Raw genomic sequence first — 7267 nt, forward strand, 5'->3', positions numbered from 1 at the left:
TCTTGCTCTGTCAGTTATGTCTTCTACCTGTGCCCTAACTCTTTTTCTCACTATCTGGATACCTAGTTTTGCTGACTACATATTTGAGTCATAGTGATAGTGAGTCAGTATATAAGCGTTATAGACATAAGAACTGGTTGTTTGGAAACTCTAGTCTCACTAAGTAGGTATCTAAATATTTGGGATACACTTAATAAACATTAAAGTGTCCTCATGATAATGGTTATTTCATTAATTTTAAGTTACTACTTAAAGTTTTAAGAATTATTTTAAGATACTATCTGATTGTTTCCTTCCTCTAACGATAGTGGATGTTTCTTTAAGTACATAGAGCATAATTTATTTTTGAGACTAAGCCAGAGATAATAAATATGAGTTTCAATCTTTTATGTGGTTCACTATTTACCACCGAGCTGTAGTAGTTTCGGGAAATTCCACTTCTCCTCATACAAGACTGTGTTTCTCATTATATATAAATATATATGATGTTACTCTTTCACTCACATTGAAGCTCTGTTCAAATAGGATTGTAAGAGTACCTAGCTTACATGCTACCAATTTATTTTTTTAATTATTCAAGCAGATATATATATGAGAAAGAGGTATTTGTTACTAGCACTTTGGAAAATAACAAATATATATCCTTCTTTATTCATTCAGTAAATATATGTATATATTATATTGATTTAAATTTTTACCTCCCCCTCTAGAAAATTTTTTATGGACATCCATACTCGTGATTTGTGTAAATACTATCCAATAGTGAAATTGTTTTGGTTTGAAATTTGCGCAAAGCTATATGAAGGTTATCTGCGTTTAGCTGTCCCTAATTTAGTAGTGAAAGACTAACTAGTCATCACCACCCATCTCCAACTCTTTGTGTGTCAAAGAATGAATTACTGAATGTACATTAAAAGCTAGTGTCAGAACATTTTCATTAACCCCATAAACTAAATTTTAGATTTTCATTAAGAATAAGGCACAGCATGACCAGGTGGTTAGAGCGCTTAGCTCGTAATCTGAGGTTCGCGGGTTCGAGTCCCCATCACACCAAACATGCTCACCCCTTCAGACGTAGGGGCGTTCTTATGTGACGGTCAATCCCAATATTCGTTGGTAAAAGAGGAGCCTAAGAGTTTAGCGTAGGTGGTGATGACTAGCTGCCTTCCCTCTAGTCTTACACTGCAAAATTAGGGACGGCTAGCGCAGATAGCCCTCGTGTAGCTTTGCATGAATTTCGAAACAAATAAATTATTAAGAATAAAGATGGCTCATTTTATTACTAATACGTAAACCAAGTTCGTATTTTTCTTTCTTCTTGAACTCAATTTCTTACTTATTTTTATCATTAACGCTCTTGTTACCAAAGTGTGAAATGTTCTTGCTACACGTGTTATTTGAACTACACTAGTGCATCAACTATTTTAGCCACTAATGTTTGAACAAATTTGTTGATATTAACTTATGGAGGTAGTGTTCACGAACTGTTGGCATACGAACGTCTACATATTATTAACGAAAACTGAAGCTTCAATAGGAATTCAAACTCGTTTTTCCAGCTTTGTTGAAATATTTCCCTCTCTCTTTGAGGTGTAACACTTACGACATTAATCCAGTTTGATTGAACTCCTTTTGTAAGAATCGATATTAAGGAGCCCAAGACTGAACACAATATTCCGAATACGGCCGAACTAGTGGCCTATACGTAGCACTAAATCTAACACAGCAGTGATAACACTGTACCTGAGTGTTCATGGCCTTTCACGACACGCAGGTGGGTTTACAGAAGAAATATATTTAATTTCTTGTTCAAACTTTTTGAGACAAAATGAAACAAGTTCTCTTGAAAATAAATCGAATTATTTAAACTTTGTATTGGACTTTATTTTGTTTCTTGTTAACTACATGAAAATACGCGCAAACTACAAAGGAAATAAAGATTAGGAATGAACTTGTAAGAAGCCACAGAAATGGTTATGACTCAAAACAACAACGAATCACGAGTTTCGTTTTTTGCACGACGGTGGTGTACAATATATTCTATACTAAAATATAAGCAATGACATATTCTAGTGGTTATATTTTTTCACAGTTAAAATTATGAAACAAAGTGGTTCCTCAGTTGTAAAAGATAATGTAACACTTTTCAATAAAAAAATGTTTTTTTCAAAAACTGAATCACATATTGGTAAAACGTTAATTGAATAATCTGAATTATTTTGTCTTGCTCATCATGTAAAACAATTAATAAATTTCATAAATGATTACAACACGAGTGAAGCATCTGATACATTATTCTACACTGATACTGCAGAAACTCCAAGTCAACAGATTTTTTGGCATCTTATGGTAATGGATCACCAAAACTGGGTGGTGAGGATGGTAATGATAAAGTTGATGAATTGGTATTAACATTTAACCACAATGTTTTTTTTACGATGAGGGTTTAGTAAAAGATGTATTCTAACAACACGATTAAATTAAAATTATAAATAATGATTAAACAATACTTTGGATTATTTAATTATTTCAGAAAATTTGTTTTAAATATCGATATCAGATTTTTCTGGAAATGAAAGCAATAACATTATTTACAGTGACGTACGTAATGAGAACTTAACAAAAATGTTATAAACTCCACCTAAAATAACAAGCTGAATATAGTAGTTTTACTCTAAATCCTCAAGCTGACGTTGAAATCAACTGGAGTGAATGTAAGAATTATTAAAACTAATGTGCATTGGTACATGTATTGTAAACACTACACTTAATGAAATTAGAAACATTTTCATTGTTCCCTAGTTTCGAAATAAGAAAAAAAAATGATTTCGGTAATATGGATAAAATAAGAACGTAGGTAAGTATTAATAACGTTAAACATCTCTCTGAAGATTAATACGTTTTGTTAAAAGATTATTCCAGATATAACTCACATTTGATAGCGGCGAGTTTAAATAATATAAATACAGATTTTTTTTTTAATTTCGCGTAAAGCTGCTCGAGGTCTATCTGCACTAGCCGTCCCTAATTTAGCAATGTAAGACTAAATGGAAGGCAGCTAGTCATCAACCCCCACCGCCAACTCTTGAGCTACTCTTTCACCAACGAATAGTGGGATTGACCGTAACATTATAACGCTCCCACAGCTGAAAGGACGAGCATGTTTGGTGCGACTGGGATTCCAACCCGCGATCCTCGGATTACAAGTCGAACGCCTTAACACGCTTGGCCATGCCTGGCCCGTAAATACAGAAGCTGGATGGTTTGTTATCAATTCCAATTATGTAAGATTGTACCCAAAAATTTATCAGTTTAAAAGAGAAAAGGGTTAATGAATGTTTATAATACAAGCTTTGAAACTATCAGAAATCTTCAATAATAACGAGTTTTTGGTTTTCATATGGTGATCTAAGTAAAAAGAAAAACATCTAGGGGTCTTATAGGTTATCCAGGAAACGATTTTAAATAAACTTATCATATTAAGTTAATTTTGAAAATAAACAATAAAAATGTTAAATGATAATAATTTTATTTTTAATTTATCGTCAATGGAAGACTATGTTACACCAGGGTAATGCACGGCCCCATACGGCAAGGATCACATCTGTAAACATTGAAGAGCTAGACTGGGAAACACTTCCACATCCTCTTTATTCTCCAGACCTTCCCCCATCTGATTATCATCTTTTTCGAAGTTTGCAGAACTATCTTAATGGAAAAAAGCTTGGAACACATGAAGATGTCAAAACTACCCTCTCTACATTCTTTTCCTCCAAACTCCAAGAATTTTGTAGAAGCGGCATTCAGAAGCTTGTGAATCGTTGGAAGGAAGTAATTAATAATAATGAAACATACATTATTGATTAAACAACATTAAAAGCGTTTGAAATCATTTCTTTTTTTCTAAACCTAACATCGGACATTACTTAAGGGATGACCTGATATATGAAACAAGATATGGTAAGATAATGTTATCTCATGGTTTCCTAATGATATTGCCAGCAATATTTACTTAGAAATACGAAAAAGTATGAATTTATAAATATTTCAGGGTAATAAAATAAGGATGTAGTTAAAACTTAATAGATAAATCAACATAAATCATAGTTATTAAGTTGTTAGGATAATATGCAGAACTTGTACATTTTGCATTTCAAACGATTTTGGGTATTTTTCGATACTTTTTACTTGTTTAACAATTTATTGAGGGTTTTGAGGATTTTCAGATTCTAAGTGAAGTTGTATTTTAAACGTTGACTTCTTATATTTTGTAACAATTTTTAATTTCTTACTTCTTTTGCATCCAAGTGGTGCAGGAACTCCATACCCCTAATGAGGAAGCAAAATTGAGAGATTTGAAGAGCAGGGAAATGAAAACAATTTTTAAGTATTTTTATTTTCATTGATTTTTGGTTATTTCATATATTTTTCAAGTTTTAACTATTTTCGATTATTTTGGACTATTGTTTGATGTTTTAAACATTTTAATTTTAATTCGTTGGCTTTAAGTCCGCAAAAGCACCATATCACTACTACTATCGATTTATGTTTGGAACCCTAATAAGGTTATTCTCAGTTTAAAAAAATGAAAGCTATTAAATCAGGGGTTTATTTGGACTATCTGTACTAAGAGTCCTTAATTTAACAGTAATAAACAAAAGAAAAGGCCTTTAGTAAATCATCACGCACCGCCAATTCTTATGCTACAATTTTATCAGCGAATAGTGGGATTGACCCTCATGTTATAACATCTCCAGGACTGAAAGGACGAGCATGTTCAATAGTATGGATTTAAACCCGCGACCCACAAATTACAAGTCTAGCTCCCTAACCACCAGTTTATGCCAGACCTAAACTAAGAAACAGACTTGAACTTAACAAAGTAAACGCTACAAACAATGTAATAATTCACAATAGCCATGTTACAAAACTTCCCCTTTACAATTCCATTCCATACTATTAAACATGAAAAAATTTAAATATAAGGAGAACATTCTAGTTATGAATGCTCATTAAATTCATATGAACATAACATGGTGCAATTGGTCAGAGGTGGTATTCCTGAGAAGCAAGATGACAGCGATCAGCTGTAGCTTTCTAAATGCAACTAAATTAAGAAAATATGCTCATATTTTTATATATATTAGAATTAAAGTTATAAAAGTGTAGATTTTATGATACAAATATCACAACTTATTCTCTTTAACTCGTTTTGAGTTATTTTAAAGTTAAATCAACTTTATAACTTTACATCTTTATCGAGATTGAATGAAGCAAAATCTCAGGAGAGACAAAATACTAAAAACAGCAAACACAACTTAAAATTTTAATATATTATATAAAAACCAATAATTAGTGAAATGTACTGAAACTTTTAAACTAATTGACACTTTTTGCGCAAGCAAGTAAGTTTTTAGGTCAGAGACTTCTACAATTTGTGTATTGCTGTCCTTAGTTTTGAACTAGTAAATAAAGGGATGGCAGCCATTCCAGCAACACCTTCTAATCCTAATACTTTCATGAGACCATCCACTCAATTTTCTACTGCAGACCAGCTCTTCAAGGAAAAAGATATTACAAAAGCTACAACTAGACATTTAGCTCTTTTCGTAACATTCTTTGAGTCATATAACCGTGAAAGTATTATGTTACCAATCCATATTAAACATAGCGATTTTTCTCAAGTAATAATTTGCCAAACTAAAAAACTATTAAAGCCAAAGACTATGTCAAGTATTCTGTGAATATATTAGGTTAAGGAATAATTCGTGAGCGTTTTTAAATAATTTCATTCAAGCATTACATGCAAGACTATACAATACTTCAATGCATGAACACATTACACCCAAAACATTTATTATGATACTTTATTTCATGTAATACTTAGATATATAGTATGCATTGTTTTAAACAAAATTGCAAGAAATTAAATGCGAAAAGCAGATGGTGTCGAAAATGCTCGATTTTGTTCACTTGACATTCCATTTAATGAGCTGAAAATGAAAGCAAAAATTAAAGACATGAAAATCAAACACACCATCTATTAGAGCAAAAAAATATCTACCAAATGACATGAAATATTTTGCGAAAGCGTTTCATTTATGAATATATTTTTTTAACTTGAAAAAACGCTCACGAATTATTCCTCAACCCAATACTACACAATAACTCTAGAAGGTAAGACGGACAATTTTGCTTCCTTAAATAGGAAGATTTTATATTATACAAATTTTAGACCTTTTAAAATTTAAATATCTTTTAATTTATTTTTTAAATTTTCAATAGTATAGAAAAAATATCACATATAAAATATTTTGCATGAATCTCTTACACATTAGTTGTGGATGAAATAAATTTATTCTTCATAATAACAATTTTATTTTGCTGTTTTGCAAGATGGTACAGAGGGGAAAGAGAGCCATAAATTTCGCTATTCCAAGAATTTGGCGTAAATCCTCTGATTACTCAAGCAATTGCTACTTCTGCATGGTGGACTCTTTCAAACGTCGGGCTGGCAAGAATGCATTTGCTATCATGTTTCCAGCCTTTCCATCATCCATCGCCCCAGTGCCACACTACTCTGAGCTCCCTGTACCCACTCCGCCAGAGAGAAAGCAGCCATCCTCAGAAAAGAGCAGCAAATCAGAAGAGGAGGTAGACGTTGAAGATCCAAATTACACATTCAGAGGTGCATCTGGTGAGAGAAACCCAAACTACCCCAACCAAAGAGACCTCAATAACTTGATCAGAGATCTTGGTGTAACAAAGACGAATGTCGAGCTTTTGACATCTAGACTCAAGGAGTGGGATTTGTTAGGTGAAAGTGTGCAAGTCGCAAGTCAACGGAAGCGTCACCGACATTTTTAAAGCTTCCACCAAGATACATTGGACTTTGAACGTCGCTGCCAAGGAGTGTATAACGAAAACATGATGGGATACTATATTTGAGGGCTGATACGTAAAATTGATTTACATTACAGTCGCAAATCTCGAAAAACTACTCACTTCTAAATATTTTTGTTCATTTTTGTGTAACTGTAGTATAAATACATGTAGATCTTGATTCATATGTTGTTTTATACAGACCTTATGTAAATGAAAATGTGGAAGTTGCCCGTTTTTACATAGAAGATAGGTTAATTTCTAAATGTCATTATCCAGGTCACAAAAGCAAAGTTTGAAGGGAATAATGGCCATTTTCTATACTTTTACAACATAAACGATTAAAAAACACATACTATCCAGGAACAAAATTTTTGTTAAATAG

The sequence above is a fragment of the Tachypleus tridentatus genome, chromosome 11 (genome assembly GCF_004210375.1).
Source record: "Tachypleus tridentatus isolate NWPU-2018 chromosome 11, ASM421037v1, whole genome shotgun sequence".
NCBI lineage: Eukaryota > Metazoa > Arthropoda > Merostomata > Xiphosura > Limulidae > Tachypleus > Tachypleus tridentatus.